The sequence below is a fragment of the Pollicipes pollicipes genome, unplaced genomic scaffold, assembly GCF_011947565.3.
Source record: "Pollicipes pollicipes isolate AB1234 unplaced genomic scaffold, Ppol_2.1 Scaffold_1600;HRSCAF=1878_pilon_pilon_pilon, whole genome shotgun sequence".
Taxonomy (NCBI): domain Eukaryota; kingdom Metazoa; phylum Arthropoda; class Thecostraca; order Pollicipedomorpha; family Pollicipedidae; genus Pollicipes; species Pollicipes pollicipes.
Genome location: NW_023595962.1, coordinates 21,378,204 through 21,392,331, shown reverse-complemented (window position 1 = coordinate 21,392,331; position 14,128 = coordinate 21,378,204). Strand labels below are relative to the sequence as shown.

General features: G+C 53.4%; 1 protein-coding gene across 1 annotated transcript in view; it reads right to left on the bottom strand.

The window, feature by feature from the left end:
- Positions 1-13,927, bottom strand: part of LOC119113451 (cadherin-related family member 1) — a 33,357-nt gene extending 19,430 nt beyond the window's left edge. Inside the window, exon 1 of the mRNA XM_037237795.1 lies at positions 13,639-13,927. The gene's annotated coding sequence lies outside the window, so the exon portion shown is untranslated. The remainder of the gene's footprint in view (positions 1-13,638) is intronic.
- Between the last annotated feature and the right edge of the window lie 201 nt (positions 13,928-14,128).

Sequence of the window (14,128 nt, the reverse complement as noted above, 5' to 3'; positions counted from 1 at the left end):
GTGAAAACGACACCTGTGAACATTGCAGCAGTTATCCACACTGCACCACCACTATCACCACCATCAATAATTGCCTCCCCCGCCCCGACACCTTGATCCGCCCTTGCCTTCCCCACCACAAACCTCGATCTGCCCTTACCCCTTCTCAGACACCTTGGTCCGCCCTTGTCTCCCCGCCCACATACCTCGATTTGCTCTTGACCCCACTCAGACACCTTAATCCGCCCTTGCCTCCCCCTCCCGTAGCACCTCGATCCGCCCTTGCCTTCCCCTCTCGGCAGCACCTCGCCCCGCCCCTGCCCAAGTCCTGTCATCACACTGGGCACTCATGCAGCGGCCGGTCACAAAAAGCCGTGAAATCGCCCGCGGCTTTCATCGTCACGACACCATGGGAGGGGGGAGGCTGAGAGAGGGGCTGGGGAGCGGGGTCGACAGTCACGTCGTCGTGAGTGACGGCCTGACATCACGCACCGTCCGCGACGAGGCGCGACGGGCTGCGGAGGAAGGGGCAGGGGTCACGTGGTGCAGACGCGACGAACGGAGGGTCTGGAAGCTCTGTGATCTGGAGCACAAACGTTGGTATTGGAAACACCGTCTTACTTCCCTCCCCGTGTCAGGACAGACAGCATGGAAAATCATGGAGCCTGGTGCCAGAGCTATGGATACCATGTGATGCATTGCACCGTATAGGAATCAAGACGAATTCAATGCAGAGCGGGCTCATGCCAGTGTCCGACCGCTGCTACATCAAAAGCAAGAGAAGGCCATTGGAAGCTTTCCTTGGGTCTCCAGTCGGAACCTCACTTAAACACGAAGATCATTGGATAAGACAAGACGAAAACCCAGACAAGTGCACTATAGTTCGGCTTGATTACTTCGATCTTTGATCATGGTTCAGGCCAAGACGGTTGTCTCAGTTGAGCGATTATTGCTTTGTCTCAGATGCATGTTTTTCTCCTTTCCATAAACTCAATCATCAGCCGACGAGAGACCAATTTTAAATCACAGAACTGGTCGGTTGGCAAGGCAGTATGTATGGACGCCTCAACAACTGCCTCGGAAAGCAAATGCCAAAAACCGCAGAACGTGGATAGCGTGGGATACGGAGCCAGATTGCAATGTGCCCACATTCAAACCTGAAGCAAGCCTGTGATCAAAGCATGCCAGTCATGAAGGGAGAATGGCGCTGTTCAGGAGAATGGCGGGATCATGACTGGCACAATTAGCTTGACTGGCTCGAGTTTCGAATAAGGATACTATTCGAATTTGACAATGCTTAAAAGAGGGCTCACGCCTGACGACATCTCCTGTTTTGGAGTGCTGACTGACGTCTTATAGGCGCCCCAGCTCTTTAAAAACACGCGAGACCGTGCGAAACAAACCCCGCGTTTCACCACAAAACCGTAAGTGACGCGCGTGTTTTCATTCGGCACGCGGAATGCCATTTCATAAGCTCCTCAGCTCTTTAAAAAGGTGCAAGAACCTGCGATAGAAAATTCCGCGTTTCACCACAACGCCCTAAGCGATGCGCGTGTTTTCATTCCGCGCGCGGTGATCCATTCCGCTGGCGGAAAGTATGCGGATGTGTACCCGAACTGAGCGGCGTGGGTTCCACCCGGACAAACAACAAGCTCCAGTGACCAGGGTGTGGTGCAGTGTCAACGACCACACACCCGTGTTGGCTCGAATCAGTGGCGCGTCCGCGGCGGGCACACCGGCGCTCATTTTCACAGCTGGGTGAGAGATAATCGCGAAAACGCACGCATCGTGGCGCAAATGTCGCAGAGTAAAGTGGCGTCCGAAATACGGCACGATCCGTGTTCTCAATGTCAGCAGTTAGCACCCAGCTGTAGCTCGTACATTTGAGCCATATGCAATGTGCGCTTCTTGATCAGAGTTTTACGACAGAAGCAGAGACCCAAGAAAATGACCCCAGCAGTGCTTTCGGCGCTATTGCGCGCGTGTTCTGCATGATAGACTGTTCCGCTTGGCTGCACAGCCCGGCGGGACAGCCTACCTCCGCCAGCCTAGCCCGGCGAGGCACCTCCGCTCAGGAAGTCATTAGTCGGTGGACGGACGAGTGGTAACCACTGGCCTGGCTTGTCGCCGGCCCAACACGAGGGCCAAGATTCGAAAGTGAACCTAATCGCAGTCGCCCGCGATCGCTGTTGTGATGAGCGGTAATCGCAGTAGCTGACCGCTAAAGTGGGCTGACCGGTCTTGATCGACCGCTTTGTGATAAATGAGGGAGTTTTGTGAAGCCGTCCGACCAGTTTAACGCTACACCAGCTCACGGGTGGACCTAAATCCATCCGACCACACCGCCGTCACCGGTGTGGAAGCTCCGTCTGGTGGAACATCCGTGTGAGAAAGTAAAAGTAGCATTGAATGAAAACAGACGCTAGAAGGATACCAATGATACCAGGGCCACAAGACAAGCATAGCAGCCACCAGGATTCTGAATTTCAGCCGCTCCGATCACTTTGAGGTGTGTGCTAAGAGGCGCAGTATGCAGCCTGAGATCAAACAGCATAAAGCCAGGTCATTTCCAGTCTATCACCTCGCCACTGCAAACAAAAAGACATTCAAAGAGCTTCGCATGCTTAACCGGTCCCAGATCATCTAGTGAGCCATGCGATAGAGAATTGCCTCTATCTATCACGATATGGCACATTTGTTACGCAAACTCCAACGACAGCAGGCTGTGGCATGTATACCATTACGGAAAAGCTCCTGATCAACGCTGCCAACGAAATTCGGACCAAACTCTAACCAAACCCTGACTAAGCCCTGACTAAACCCTGACCAAACCCTGACCAAACCCTGACCAAACCCTGACCAAACCCTGACCAAACTCTGACCAAACCCTGACCATACCCTGACCAAACCCTGACCAAACTCGGACTAAACCCTGACCAAACCCTGACCAAACCCTGACCAAACTCTGACCAAACCCTAACCAAACCCTAACCAGATCCTGACCAAACCCTGACCAAACTCGGACTAAACCCTGATCAAACTCTGACCAAACCCAGACTAAACCCTGCCCCTGCCCAGAGCGGACGCTGCACACTAGCCTGGACCTCCCCCGGTCTGCGTCGGGGGTGGAAGGGTTGTCCGCCCCTCCGCGAGGTCCACAGAGGGGTGTCCACTGGGCGGAACCGGCAGTCCGGTTCGGCACCGATCCGACACAGGCCGAGCGCGGCTGCAGGCCCGACTGAATCAGGGCTGGGTCATGACTCACAGCCTGGACTAAGTCATGACTCGCAGTCAGGACTTAACCATGACTCGCAGTCAGTACTGAACCATGGATCACAAGCAGGACGGAGTCATGACTCTCATGCAGGACTTGTATACGACTCACAATCATTACTGAGTCGTGACTGGCAGTCAGAACTGAGTCATGACTCTCACGGTCCTTTTGGCGGCCAACTGCGACCGAGTTCACCGAATCAGGGGAGTGAGAGGTCTGAGGTGCTCAGTGCATACGCATCATTGAAATCCCCGCCCGGGCAATAATATTATACTCGGCAATGATTGGCACATGCTATATTTCATGGAGACCGTCCTCGAATAATACTACGGAAGTAGTTTATGAACTACTTACATTAAATATCAAAATAATGCCAAATTGTCTTCGGTGGTCCACATCTCCATAGCACACAGTAAACAGCCAACTAGACCCCTTACATTTTGCTAGATGTAAAATAACATCATCTGTGAAGAAGCGCTCAAATCTGGTCACTGTCATCTGCCATCGAAACAGAACGCGAAACTGAGACGCCGCAATGGTCGCATGACTCACCACCACTAACCTCTCACCACACGGGCACCGACCCCTCCCCGCGCGCTCGCGACGCTCCCTGCCGACCGTGACCCGCATCCGGCGGTCACACACCCCTGCACTGCCGCTGGTCACACACCCCTGCACGGACAGGTGGCCGGCACGACAAAGCGGCGCGCCGGCACCTGCCCGTCACGTGGCCTGCTCCGGCCGCTGGCGTCGCGGTCACGTGACGGAGAAGGGGTGCGCGCGCGCCGGCCCGGCGAGCGTCGCGGGCGGGTTCGCAGCTGGCCGGCGTGGGGAAGAAAGGCGGAGTGCCTCGGGGCATTGTCAGGGTCAATGTAGCCCACGTCTTAGTTGAGGGTCAGTTGAGGTGACGTCACGGCTCTGTGTGACGGTCAGCGTCGCCGTGGCAACGCCGGAAGAGGTGATTCTTATCGGCTTAGGTAATTGTTTGGGCGATTTTTCGACCTTGAGGAGCGCTAGTCGGCCTGGCCACGTGCTCAATATTCTCTCTGGATACGGCAGCGTGCTGGTGGGGGCTTACAAACTTTAGCATTTAACGAATTTAGTAAAGGAAGGAAAGACGAACCAAATGAAGTCCGATCGACAGCAGCCAGTTTCTTCGAATCACATCTGATCAAAATTTGTCAGATTCCAAATGCAGCAAAGAACCACATATAACCACCTTGATCGCAGCCTGAGCTTTCCCGACAACCGCCTCCCCCCCCCCCCCCTCCCCTTCCGGCCGCGTGGGACGTGTTGGTACTGGGGGAAAGGCAGGGGGTCCGGGGTCAAGCCCCCCACGCTAATCTTACATCGCGACAGTTAAAGTGGGCCGGAGAGATGCCTCTATGGGAGGGGGAGGGGAGGGGGGGGGCGTTACAGCCGAAGGGAACACATTCGTGGTGATGTTTCTGCGCAGGAGGCACTTCAGTTTTCCAGCCGACACACTTCAGTTACCAAGATTGCGCAGCCAAATTTAAATTTTGCTTTGCCGAAAGATCCCAGCACAATTGCAATGCGTCGAACACGAAGACACCAGCAAAAAAAAAACAAAAAAAAACCAGCAGGACACATAACGAGGGCGTTGTAAAACGATTGGCTGCGCTATGGAAAGGCGAACAAAAGCAGACAAACAGGTATTAGTAATGGTAATACATTACGATGCAGGCTTTCTTTGGAACACTCGATTCATAACACCTATCACATCACTGCCATTCACTCGCGACGCATAAAAGTGCTGCTATTGTAAGGGAAATCAATAAAGTGAGCAGCTAACGAATCGCGAAATTCGCAGTCACATCCCCCGCACCTTTAGGCACACCATAACGGTGACATCCCAACGAACACCGGGTTTTGGCGCTATTATGCTCGTCGCCCGCACGGGCCGCCTTCCTCCTCCGTGGTCCTTGAGCTGCCGCTTCTGCATGAATCGCGAATGTGCATCTACCGGTTAGACCACTTCTACTAAATCTGCGTTGCGGGTGTAGTAGAACTAGATCTACTGTGACCAGGATTCAGTACATTCGCGTTCACCCCGACAGCTCGGTTGGCTAGAGAGTCTGCCTTCCGATCCACCCACCCATGGTGGGGGGAGGGGGGGGGGGGGGTGCTCAAGTCGCTCGCTATTTGCACTTGACAGTTATGGCCTGAAGCCAGTGACACTTATGGCCTGAAGTCAGTGATAGTTATGGCCTGAAGTCAGTGACAACGGACGCGCTAAAGGTCAGGTGACGTCAGAGAGCGGGACGGACCGTGCCGAGCAATGAGGCACGGTAAAAATTTCGCTGCTAAATTCTGTCGTCGACTTGGCATTGCGCGATCAGGTGGTGGGGATCAGGGCTTACGCAAGAAGCACCGCCTAGCGTGAGGCCTGATCCCAGAAATTCATCCATTTGAAAAGGTCCGCGTTACTTCTTTTCTTATCAGATATATCCACGGCCAGTGCAGACTGCCGTGTTTGTTTTCAGCCGTTGTCCGTGGCAACGGACACCTACCCGGCAATGTATGGCGGAGCACAGCGGGGAGAGGGAAGGAAATGGAACAAAGGCGCACCCGCCGCCTTTGCGATGGAATACTGGTCACCTTTTTTACTCAGGGATATATGGCGGAGAGTGGTGTCACATCGTGTACCGTGCATAGTACGGTAGCCTGCATTCGGGCATTTCAGTGGCCTAAATATGTGGTGTATGGTTTAAGAGAGTTCGGTACCGGCGTTTGCGAAATGTGCATCTAGGCCGATGAGCATCACAGGTATTATCCTTATGCGATGTAGTTCGCAGAGGTTACATAAATTCAGGCGTCATAAAACGCCACGAGGACGTCCGCAGTTGACATGACATGTTGCAGTTGAAATGTCACGGGCTAACCTGGTTGACATGACCTGGTTGGCATCACCATCAGCCAGTCTTAAACCAAGCAACACGCCAGAGTTTAGCTCGCTTCGTCGCCTTCGTAGCTCCTTCTCCTTGTTCCAGGGCTAGCAGGTCGCGAGCATGGCAAGATGGGCTGACGAGTGCGAACTCCCGAGACAACTCACGAACACAAACTCACGAGATGAGCTCACGAACGCGAACTCATGCGACGAGCTCACGAACACGAACTCACGAGATGAGTTCAGGAGGGCGAACCCACGAGACGAGCTCACGAACGCGAACTCACGAGACAAGCTCACGAACGCGAACTCACGAAATGAGCTCACGGACGCGAACTCACGTGACCAGCCCATGTATTACCAGAGATGGATCCATGATTTCGTCCAGGGAGCCACGCGACAAAGTGGTCTGCCCCTGAACTCGTACCCCCTCACCCTTCCAAACAAACGCGTTAAATTTCGGCGTTTGAGCATTCAAATTCTTATTTCCTTTGCCAGGGAACACGTTCCCGCCGGGCACTGTGGAGGTTACACATAACACGCAGATGCATCAAGCGAGTGCGTTTTTTCAGCAACTGATGGACTTTGTCATTCTAACGAGAGGCATTGCACATATATGGTGGGATGAGCTAAAGCGGCTGTTAATAGCATCGAAATCAAGTATGATAGGACACCTCGTATGACTGGCTATGCTTAGATTACGTACAAGAAACGCACAGAAAGTTTTCGTGTTTTTGTAGGTTTGCTTACACCAACATTATGTAGGTCGCTGACCTTGCAATAAATGACTTAAAGCCAAAGCGGTAAATTATGTACACAGGTACTAAAACGTAATGGCTCAAGTGACTTCACACACTCCAATATTGGATTGCTGATGATGGTAGCAGAAATCGTCGACGCCGTTGCGAGTTTAAAGCTTTTCATGTCATATACTTTCTGGCAGAACAAGCAAGGCCAGCTTCTCGAAATGTGTGAAAAATGTTGTCTAGTGCCGTTCACACAAATATAGAAAAGAAAGTTGTGGGGAGGCGAAATTAAATTGGTTTACGTCCACCGTGATGTTAAGGTACCAATTTAGACCCCACAGCCCCGTGGGTACCATTATAGTACACTGCACCATGGCGCCCCCTCGGACCCACCCCTGTGTATTGCATCGCACTGGACTGAGTCACCCGGCGCCGCGACACCCTGACGTAGGGGGGGGGGGCAGGAGATCGATAAGTCACGTGACACCGCCGCGAACCCTACGGCTGGTCAGCTGTTGGCTGGTTAGCCAGCAGCACTGGAGTGGAACAATCACTGGATCAATTCCACCCGCTTGGTAAGTAGGGTGACAGTCACACCACCCAGCGCGCGCCAGCTGCCGGCCACGAACAGCGCCTGAATGGTTATGGGATGACTATGATTTTAGACAGCACCCAAAAGCCAATCAAACCAGCTGCGTGAGACACGTCAGCAGTTTTCTGAACGCCAGGTGATAAATTCAAGGTCTAGGGAAATGGGTTTATTTATTCATACAAGTGCGACTTGTTACTCATTACAGATGAGCTTCACGTGCGTGTAGGAACGAAACATTCTCAACACGTATTGGAACAGCCCGAACGCGGAATCCCACACGCAACGATGTTAATTTTTGCGATTTTCGCCGCCGTTTCGCCAGCTGTCTGTCGCCCACTGCCACGCAGTCCGACCCGCGCCGGCGGCGGAGGAGCGGGGGGGGGGGGGGGCCGATGCAGCCAGAGGCGGTGTCAGGAGAACCGCCTGGGGGAGCGACGGCACCAGAAGGCTGCCAACGAAACACCACAATGTGATGTGAATTACGCAGCCATCGCACGCCAGGAGACAGTAATCTGCAGCTTCTGCCGTGATCTTGGACTCCCGGCCATCTCCAGTAACCTCCAATGACCTCCAATGACCTCCAACCATTGGACCCCCGAGGGCGCGTCGCTGGGCGCGCCAGCGTCGTGCGGACAACAGGCCGCCCCGGGTGGGTAATGGCCAATGATGGACACGCCGTCCACCATGCCACGTGCGGTTGTGACCAGCAGCGTGTACAGCGTGTTACATAGAGAACTGCGGCACAGCAACAGTACAAGCAGCGCGACAACCAGGCAGGCTGGAGACCGTCGAACAGGCGGAAAGTAACGCATCGACTGAAGCATGCTTTAACAAGCGCAACATCGCCCACAAAACCAAGATGGTTCAGGTCGAAACGATTTTAGCATGCACACTTGACAGGTTATCGAAGTAACCATGCAATTTCTATGTGAGCAGACGGGACTGATCAAGACTGGTTCCGCAACACGAATTCATTCATGCGACTGCAGCCCTGCATGGATCCATAGATCGCATTCAGCCATTCAGCCATGCCCCTATGCGACCGAGGTCACACAAAACTACAGTGAGAAATATTCAATGGATTAATCGCTAAATGGCCCGTGGTGGTCAAGCTGGCCCAACAAGAGTTTTGCCCCATATCCGCGACACGAGGCGTGACCGAGACTTGTAGAGAGCATAGCGATATCATTATTTGCCACATCGAAAAAAGATAAGATCTGACGAACTTGGCGCGCCAGCTAGACCAGCACGTGCGGGAACCCGTCTGTCGTTCTCTCTCAGACCCAGGGACGTGATCTCGCCAACTGAGTTGGTGGGCTGAACAGTGCACACTGATGAAGCATTTCACCAAATGTCCCGCCAGTCGGTTTTCCACGGACTTGGTCCATTTTTCCCAAACTGAGGGGGGGGGGGGGCTGGGGCCGAAGCAAGGAGGGCTTAAGCCACCATTCCTTCCAAAGTGAACAGGAAACTACACCTCTGCTCAGAACCGTTGTCCTGCGCGAAGAATTGCCAACGAGCAGTCTATGTTAGTGGAGGAAACTGACGAAATCTTCAGCAAAACTCCGTCTTTGTGAACCCGTGCTTATCACCGCCATCATTTTCACACGCGCTCGTTACATTTTGGAACAATGGCTGTGACGTTCGCAAGAAAGGCACTGGCGCGAAATACCCTCAGAGGTGCAGCCTTGACCTATGCCCCTCTGTCGGTCACGGTTCAGGTGGCTCCAGAGCTTTGTGTGAAAACGGCTCGTGTCCTGCACCGGTCTGTTCTGCGCTCAGTTCTCACATCGTGATAACGACCCACGTGACGTGCCGTCAGGCAGGTCACGTGGCTCAGCTCTCAGACCGTGATGATGACCCACGTGACGTGCTGTTAGGCAGGTTACGTGGCTCAGCTCTCAGACCGTGATAACGACCCACGTGACGTGCTGTTAGGCAGGTTACGTGGCTCAGCTCTCAGACCGTGATGATGACCCACGTGACGTGCTGTTAGGCAGGTCACGTGGCTCAGCTCTCAGACCGTGATGACGGCACACGTGACGTGCTGTTAGGCAGGTTACGTGGCTCAGCTCTCAGACCGTGATGATGACCCACGTGACGTGCTGTTAGGCAGGTCACGTGGCTCAGCTCTCAGACCGTGATGACGGCACACGTGACGTGCTGTTAGGCAGGTTACGTGGCTCAGCTCTCAGACCGTGATGATGACCCACGTGACGTGCTGTTAGGCAGGTTACGTGGCTCAGCTCTCAGAACCGTGATGATGACCCACGTGACGTGCTGTTAGGCAGGTCACGTGGCTCAGCTCTCAGACCGTGATGACGGCACACGTGACGTGCTGTTAGGCAGGTTACGTGGCTCAGCTCTCAGACCGTGATGATGACCCACGTGACGTGCTGTTAGGCAGGTTACGTGGCTCAGCTCTCAGACCGTGATGATGACCCACGTGACGTGCTGTTAGGCAGGTCACGTGGCTCAGCTCTCAGACCGTGATGACGGCACACGTGACGTGCTGTTTAGGCAGGTTACGTGGCTCAGCTCTCAGACCGTGATGAGACCCACGTGACGTGCTGTTAGGCAGGTTACGTGGCTCAGCTCTCAGACCGTGATGATGACCCACGTGACGTGCTGTTAGGCAGGTCACGTGGCTCAGCTCTCAGACCGTGATGACGGCACACGTGACGTGCTGTTAGGCAGGTTACGTGGCTCAGCTCTCAGACCGTGATTGATGACCACGTGACGTGCTGTTAGGCAAGGTTACGTGGCCTCAGCTCTCAGACCGTGATGATGACCCACGTGACGTGCTGTTAGGCAGGTTACGTGGCTCAGCTCTCAGACCGTGATGACGACCCACGTGACGTGCTGTCGGGCAGGTCACGTGGCTCAGCTCTCAGACCGTGATGATGACCCACGTGACGTGCTGTCGGGCAGGTCACGTGGCTCAGACATGTCGGACTTGGTTTCAGAAAATCACAGTTCTTTGCCGAGTATAATGCAGAGCATAACTGCCTAGGATTCAACATACGCAAAAAAGACAGATACGAAGCGGAATCACTGCTGTGTGTACCAAGATGACCTGTGCCGTGTATGTTTGCATTATAAGTCGTTTAGAGCGAAGAGGGGATGTTAAGCAGGGTAGTACAGACGGGGGCGTGTTCGATGACGGCGTTCGTCCGGGATGTGTTCGGTAGGGATGTGAAGCCTCTGGCCGTGGTCCAGTTCTAAAAGTGAGTTTTCCTGCTTGACCCTAGCGCATTAGCCGTGGTGAATCGCACGAACACTGTAAAACGCTGCCAAGTAGACGTCACGGCTTGTGCGTCTCAGATCACGTTCAACATCCTATGCATTAAGGTCTATCATGGACTGAATTCCCAGCAACCGGATTAATATAACCTACCAATTTCATATCTGGTGTACCCGGCAAGACGTAATACAACGAGGGTCTATTCGGTATGGCTCAATGCGCTAAGGCAAAAATGTTTTCAGCCGCGACATCAAGTTTGGATCAGAGGTTACTTAGATGTGAATGTTTACAAGCATGGACAAATTCTCGAACCACTAATCAGCTATCCTGGATTAGTAATCCGTTCAAGTCTATACCACCCCGCATGATTTTTAAAGTGGTTCCATCCTATCTGTTGTACCATACTTTTGACTGCGGGCTATAACTTGAATGAAAGACCAAAATATCAGCCATAAAATTATCTATACTTTGCCAGACATGCCCTCTTCATATGGACTTTCCTGTTCATTTTGTGTATTCTACAATTACCTATCTGAACGCACTGAAGCGCTGAAGATTTTTTCAATCCAAATTGGTCCAGTTGCTGCATTTACCCAAAATCTATGATCTCCAACCCATCCCTGTGCTCTACATTACCGGCAAAGGTCTGTACATTCTGCAGGCACGAATGCTACAGAGACTGCTCTGTCAGTGGATGAGTTTCAATGGATGAGATCCCAAACCTGGCCATGTATATTACGCGGGCGCAAAACTAAGCCTTTCATACTGGGCAGCTTCGCTGTGCAGTGACAACGAGATAGCCCAATGCACGATTCTGCGGCATTTGCTGATCCTCAGAGCCGTGGACCAGCCGTGCATGGTCCGCCACTGATCCTCAGCTGAACGGACGGGATCAGCTTACGGTCCGGATCACGAACCACCCCACATCCGCCCCGCCCCTCGCCGCTGCGCGCGGCCCCACGGTAGGGGAGCGACCGTCAATTAACCTGTCGAGCCGACCGCCGGCGCGGCTCTGGCTCTGGCTCCGGTCGCGGCCCGGCGCCGCGGCCGGAGTCGGCCGCCCCGAACACGGACGGCGTCTGGCGGCGACCCCCGCCGACCCGTGCGCTACTCCGGAAGTCTGGACGTGACCGGCAGGTGTGTGGGGGAGAACGGCGCCTCCCGCGCAGAACAGGAGCTTCTGGAGCGAGCGGTACTCACATAATGACGGACGGTACTGGAAGCCCTCTTTCATAGCAGGCGCCCGCAGAGCCTTTGCTCACCAAAAAACATAAAGTGCAACGCGATGGGCTGTTTTGCTAATTGGCTATGCAGTTTTTTAACACAAATTTCTGAAGTCCGTGGAATCATGTAAATGAGTCCGTGAAGTCATGTAAATTGCATGACAATGGACGCAAGAACCACGCTCAAGAGGCCGGAAATAAGAGTACATATCAATGAGTACAGTCCGCATGTTCAAGGGTGTGAATTCTGCAAAGAATAGTGATGAAGACGCCACGGGGTTATCCAAGCGGACAAGCAGATCTAGGGGCCTCCCGAGCAGATTGTAATCACTCTACCTCATCCTCTATCCAAGTTTTTCCCTGTATTTTACCCATTTTTCAAAAGAACCCCTTGGCAGGGGTGCATTCAGGAAGGCGTTATGGAGGCACATATCCTGTCCCCCCCGTAATCAGAAATATTAATGTAAATAGATGCCAACATCTAAACAGCGCGATAGACGCTTGAAAATAGTTATATTGAGATCACGTAATGCTGTGATATGACATGTAAGATATTTCGCATGCGTACCGCAGACACGCACGCGAACTTTGGGTTTTCATACACAATTCTGAGTTGAAACCAATTGTAAAATGCGGTGTACGCCTCTGCCTTTTGGTCGTGCAAGTGACTAAAGCCTCATCTTAGCCTAGTGGGGGTTTCTGTTTTATCAATCGGAACTTCTCTTGGATTGGCAACACAGGGGTTTCCATGGAGCTTCATATGCATCTAATGAGGCATTCTTTGAATCATCTGGGGCCTCCTGTCATCAACAGGGCCTGATGCAGACGATGCGGGCCCTCCGCGGGCAGATGTGATCTCCGGTGTGCCGTCAGGGCTATTTATGATGTTGTAAATGTTCCGTGTCATCATCAGTGGCCTCATGTTGACCTGGTGGAGCTTCCACTGCAGAGTTTTAAGATGACAACAAGCTATGTTTACCCCGTTGACGAATGGGAAGGGACGGTTGCCTCCTTGTCCCACCCGTCGTGCTTCCGCCACCGCCGAGTGACGAGTAGTTCTCTGTCAAGATCGCATTCACGGAACCGGTGGTTCTGTAAATTTTGCACACCTTGGCAGTTGTTTTCGGCAGGCCTGCTTCATGTCAGCCAGAGGTGCATGAATATAATACGTATATCGGTAAACAATGCATAGAACACAGTGTAATGCTCTGTCACCCGTCGTCTAAAAAGCGACAACCAAGATGAATACAAATTTGTAGTAAGGACTAAAGATATAGAGCAGACACGGCGAGAGCCGGTGCGGCCATTGGTGAGGCAAAACTGTCTGATTGCTCATCTTACGCGGGAAGGAAACAAAAATGAGGCTCATTTTGATGAAATCCGGTACGGTTTTTTCCGTATCTGTCATGCTATAGTCTCTGCTCACGTCACCGGAGAGGCAAAAATCACCGGATTTGCGTTCGGCTAGGTATCTCACGGATTATCTGCAAAGATTCATATCTCGGAAGAAATCTAGCGGACTGGCGGTATCATGCGGTAACATCCAGTTCATAACAAGCAGTTCAGCAGCCTAGCCTTGTTTCTTCAGAGTTCTGGCATAAAGAAAACATGGTGGCAACCCACGCGCTCAACTGCGAGCGGGCCGGAAGTTGCACACTTCCGATCCACTTACCGTAACGTCGAGCCACGTCGCCGCCCACCCGATCTGATGACGTCACCGGCGCGACCCCAGGAGATGCGCGAGGATGACCACGAGGCGCTGTCACGTCCGCAACGAAAAGCACGCCTTGAGCGGGCAGGAACAGGCTATTGAATGAAAACAAAGTCGTCGTCGTTGTCGACACCTGTCTGTGCTCAACGGTCGGACACTGCCGAGCAGTCACGCTGGGACGTTCGAGCGAGCGCGCCCGAACCCGCGCAGGGCATCAGACATGCACCCTTGCGGAGTCTCCTGCCCTGCGCTGAGACCCCAGCGCACTGTTCCAAACACCGCCCGGTGTCCAGCTCCGCGCCGGCGGCAACACCGTGAGTATGACGGGCTACAGTTTGATGGGCCGCGGTCTGACGGACCACGTCCGCCTCCCGTCCTCAGCACGGTCTCCACGAGTCAAGAGCCCTCTTCGCCGCGAAGCTGTCCGACCTGCTGCAAGGGCCGCCAGTGC